The 5,322-nt window shown below is 37.7% G+C and overlaps 1 non-coding gene across 1 annotated transcript; it reads left to right on the top strand.

Moving 5' to 3' along the window:
• Nucleotides 1–1,141: 1,141 nt before the first annotated feature.
• LOC111824597 lies at nt 1,142–1,204 on the top strand. Its single transcript, XR_002827704.1, has one exon. It is a non-coding gene; the product is annotated as a small nucleolar RNA SNORD52 (small nucleolar RNA).
• Nucleotides 1,205–5,322: the final 4,118 nt, after the last annotated feature.

The following is a 5,322-nucleotide window of genomic DNA, read 5'->3' on the forward strand; positions in this document are numbered from 1 at the left end:
AATTCTTATGAGGTTCTCAATGAGTTGAGGCTCATATTTTAATTTTTTATTAAGAACTATATGAATTTGATGGTGTTCTATCCTCAAATATGTTAAAGAAGAAGCAAACCAGTATATAATACTTCCTTAGGGAAAGACACACCTGCCAAAGTTATTGTTTTTGACTTCTAAAAATGAGTTTGAAATTTATGAAAAACAGGTAGCACTTACCATGTTATGATTAGCAGAATCATATTGCTAGGCCTTTATTTATTAGCATGTTAAACTAAAATTGTATTTTAGCAGAATACTCATTCATCTGTCAAAAATACAGAGAAGTAAATAAAAATACAACCATCAGCTGTAACTAGAAAGCATGTAGCATGGAAAACAAAGCAGATGCTGATGCTTTAATAAGGCAAAACCGAGGTGTAAGCACGTGTGAAAATACAACTGTAATTACCATTGCGTTCTTACCTTTGGTTGCTTACGCAATGTATCTGTGTCTTCTAGAAATGGAAGTCAGTGGTGTATCCAAAATAAACAGGGAGATGGTGTCAACCTTGACATTGTCAATATCCAGGTCTTAACTTTTAAAAATAATAAAAATGCTGATCTTTTTCCTTTCTTTAAACATGTGCAAAGGCCTAGTTTTCACAATCATTTTCAGGGAAAGAAACAAGCCCGTGGCGTGGACAAGGAGGATTTCCTGAGTCAGTATTGGATTTGCGGATTTATACAAGGATGACAACAGCAGCAACCAAATCACCATTATCCTTCCCAGAGCCCCAGCTTGTTAATATGTATGAGAGTGAGGGCTAAAAGGGGTGTCTCAGAACGACACCTCTTAACAAATTTTAAAGTAAAATTAACCAAAGGTAATATTGCCTGATGAACTTTATTATTTATACTATCAATTTCCCCAGGTTTACAATCTTGAAAGTATTGGCTCTTTGTCCGAGGAGCTGCTTCCTGGGGCCCATGCGTGACGTGCTAAAACCTGCCCCCAAAGGAGGGGATGGTGGCGGTCTGTGCACGGCTCCCTGAGGCAGGCCCCGGATTCCTGCAGCGCCTGGAGGGAGTTTAAGATGTCCACCCGCGTTATCCTTGAGTAAAGATCCCTTCCCAGAATGGCTTTCTCTGATCCAGGTCTCCCTAAATTGGGAATGATGAGTTCTCAGACTATAGTCGCTGATGTTGGTTCTGAAGTGAAAAGTTCTGACTCATTTGGGGGGGTTGGGAGGGGTTGTCTAGGTTTTTACAAAGTATAGTTAGAAATTTAAATACAGTGCTATCATACTAAAAGCTATTAAAATATAAGTAGGGTGCACTTATTTATTCATTGACCTGTTTATTGTGTGGAAGAACTGCATGTTTGAAACATATCTGACCGAGCAATACAAAGAACGAGTCTGAGCTTGCCTAAAAGAATAATTCATGTTTTAGATGTGCAAAGAACATCAATAGGCCAGCTAGTTTCTAAATGTTATTCTAATGACCTAAAAGTAAATTTCCCTAAGAACTTTTAATGCAACATTTGACCTTTTACATGCTCACAATACTTTTCCCTAAGGCTCAAAATCAGAATGGCATGAAATAAATAGTGTCTCCATCTAGCAATCTGCCTTCATTTTAATGACTGTCTATCTGTCATAAATCTGACTATCTGTCAGCTCCAGAAATACATCATTCTTTCTCCAGTACTTGCAATAGTTGTCCTGCTGAATAGTTAGCTGTTCAACAACCCTCATTAAGTGGTTACAGCTCCCAGTGGATCAGGAAGCCATCAAAAGAGGAGAAACCCCAAGATGCCTAGCAAAGAAAATTAGCGGAGTACTGAGTTCTTTTGGAAAATTGGCTTGTGGGTTACAGAATTTTAAAATAACATACTTCTAATTATAAAATAAAACATGCGTCATAAAATGTGGAAAATACGGAAGAGATGAAAACAAAACTGAAACATATTCTTACCATTCTGGGACAATTGATATTAATATATAATATATATTTTAAATGTATAATAATATATAAATATATATTTTAATAAGATTCTGATTTTAATATTATATTAACACTTTTACATTATTCAATGTCTATCTAAAGCATCCTCTTAAAGAGTGCATAATATTCTGCCATATTCCATTATTCATAATTTATTTATTGGTTTCCCTATCACTGACTTATTTCTTCTGCTCTAAAATATTTCAAAATGATTTTCTTATTCTTAATGAAATGTTTGTTTTTTATGGTTTGCTTGTTCTTTGGCATGTTCTTAAATTATTTAATGAATTAAATAAAATCATCAGATTCTAATAAACCTCTCTTCCCCTTGCCAACTTAACTCCTGGCTGACATCATGAAACTTCATAGAAACTTGTCATTATGAAACAGTTCCTCCCTCTCCCCACCCCACCTCACCACACACACACACACAATTCTTTACCTTTTTGGAATGACTCATTCCTTTGATCTCAAATGCACCTTCTTTTACTAGCTCTTGTTCTTTCTTCATGCACCGTTCCCACACCAAAACTATAAGGATGAACTAAGTATTATAATTCTTGGGATAATGCTTATTAGTTGTATAGTCTTGAAAGAATGACTTAACCTTTCTGAGCCTCAGTTTCCTTATCTGTAAAACGGAAATATAACCAACCTCGTTAGGTTTTTGTGAGGACAAGTGGCGTAAGATGATAACATATCACACACGGGTGGTATGTGAGAGAACACAATAAATGTACTCTCTCTTCCTCTCTTCCTTCCCTTTCCTCTAAGCGCCTGGACGGCATCTAAGCCGGAGCTCTGCCCCACATTGCTTAGGCCTCACCAGTATGTTGCAGTGAGACTTTTGATAGGCAGGAACGTGTGGCTATTAAATAACTTATGTAAAGTTACAGGGCCCTTATTTATACCTTATTTCTAAATAATTTATTATATAATTCTAGCAGTACGATCAAATGATATAGTAATTTATTGGAAATAAATTTTATTTTTTAATATATTTTTATTGATTTTAGAGAGGAAGGGAGAAGAATAGAGAGATAGAATCATTATTGATGAGAGAGAATCATTGATCGGCTGCCTCCTGCACGCCCCCTACTGGGGATGAGCCCACAACCCAGGCATGTGCCCTTGGCCGGAATCAAACCTGGGACCCTTCAGTTCGAGCAGGCTGATGCTCTATCCACTGAACCAAACCGGCTAGGGCTGGAAATAAATTTTTAATGGAAATCTCTTTTATGCATGTAAAGTGCTTAACAATGAGAAATAATAATTCTTCATAAAGGCATGGAATTTGTTCAAGTGTTTGTCCTTTCAACATGTAGTTCCTGAGCACCACATGTGCTGGGCACTGTTCTCAGGTCTGGGAGCACCTGCAAGCCCTTTCCTTGAAACTATACAGAGGAGGAGAACGGGTTAAAGAAGAGATGCTTCAATACAGTGTTACCAAAAGCTAAGGAACACATTCAAGAGGTCCTACGGTATGGGATGAAAGGAACTGGACTAGAAGATGTTTAGGGGAAAAGTGTCTCTGCTGAAATGGAAGGTAAGTAATAATGTTGTTTCATTTACAAACAGACATATTAGGATATTTTTCCAATTTACCCAAGTTTAAAGGGGCCAGAGTGTGTTTTATTTTGTTTAGTTTGTTTTGTTTTCCCCGCCAAAGTGCAAATAGCTTTATTCACTCAATCTGAATGGATTTCTTTTCCTGGGACCTGCAGTAACCTTCACCGATGGAAAGAACAGAGCCACACTGGATTATCTGTTTAGCAGGCTACTTTTAGTCTGGTTGCCAGTCTTGCTTTGTCAGCTCCCTCTAAATCTTCATAATCCCATTTAAACTGCCTGTAATTATAGATGCTCATTTGCATGACATTGACTCTATTGTATGTGATTTGAGAGAATTTGGCTCTTGGCCCCAAATTATTAAATATTTGATAGTCTGCCTTCTAATATATCAAGACCTTCAGCCAGAGTGGTCAATGAGGTCTCCTCAGGATTCATAACCATAATAATTAAATGTCATATGATTAATTGTTTAATGCCTGTATCCCCTGTAAGAATTATAAACTCCATGAAGGCAGAGACTGCATCTGTGTTGTTCATTACTGTACCTGAAGTGTGAAGTTCAATGCCATGCAGAGTTATTGATTCAACAAATATTTATTAAGTGACAGGCTCTCTTCTATGCACTGGGGAATCAACAGTAAACAAAATTAGGTCCCCGCCCGGTGGAGTGTACATTCTAAGGGGGTGGGAAATACAAACAAAGCAGCAGATAGAAATCAGGTAGTGATTAGTAACATGACAAAGAAAGCAACACAAGGGAATAGAAAATGGTGTGGAAACAGGCAGGACTGTTTTAGATGAGATATTCAAGAAAGGCTTCATCTAGCAGAAACCTGAATATAGTGATAGAGTTAGCCATGCCCACTTTGGGGGGGTTGGGGGGGATATGCCTGGCAAGACCACATATGCAAAGCTTGAAGACAGGACTGTGCTTGGAGCAGTAAAGGGACAGCAAGGAGGCCAAGTGGGTAAGTTAGAGGAAGCAGGGGGGAGGAGGAGGAGGAATTAAGGTCTTAGAGGACAGACCATGTAGAGAACAGTTAGGAGGCTACATGATAGATTCCTTCCCTGCTCTGGATGCAGACCAGGACAGCAGAAGTGGGGTTGTGAGAAGGGGATATATTTTTAAGACAGAAGCAGTAAGATTTGCCAATTGATTGGATGTAGGGTGTGAATGAAAGAGTGGAGTTAAGGATGACTTTAGATTTTTTGGCCTAAGCAACTAAAGAAGAGATCGCCATCTTCTGAGATAGGAAGGACACCGAGAAGAACAGACTGGGGACAGAGGGACATTAGGATTCCTGTTTGGAAAGTAAGCAGCTGCATGTCAGTGCCTCATTGAAATGAATAAATAAAAGTGTACGTATTTTCTTGTACTTACTTTATTAATGAGGATTCAACCCAGATGAAATGTCAGCTGCATAGTTCAGAGAGTAGCAATATTCATAAAGAGAATCAGTAGAACTGCCTTCTACGGTCCTTGGAGTGCAAAGGTTCTTATATGAATTCCATTGGCAGAGTTTAAGGGTCCAGGACCCCATGATATAGCATAATTTGGTATATAGATGAAAATGTGCTATTTTCTGAGATGGTCCATGATTTTCATCAATTTGGCTTCCCCAAATAGCTAATATATTAATATATTAATTGGATTAACATATTATAAATTCATTAAGTATCTATTAACTCTTCTTTGTTTAGAGAACTCAGTTAGAGTATGAAATATGTAAAATGTGCAAAAGTAAGAAAATGATATTGTTCTTATTCAGT

The sequence above is a fragment of the Myotis lucifugus genome, unplaced genomic scaffold (genome assembly GCF_000147115.1).
Source record: "Myotis lucifugus unplaced genomic scaffold, Myoluc2.0 scaffold_2755, whole genome shotgun sequence".
Taxonomy (NCBI): Eukaryota; Metazoa; Chordata; class Mammalia; order Chiroptera; family Vespertilionidae; genus Myotis; species Myotis lucifugus.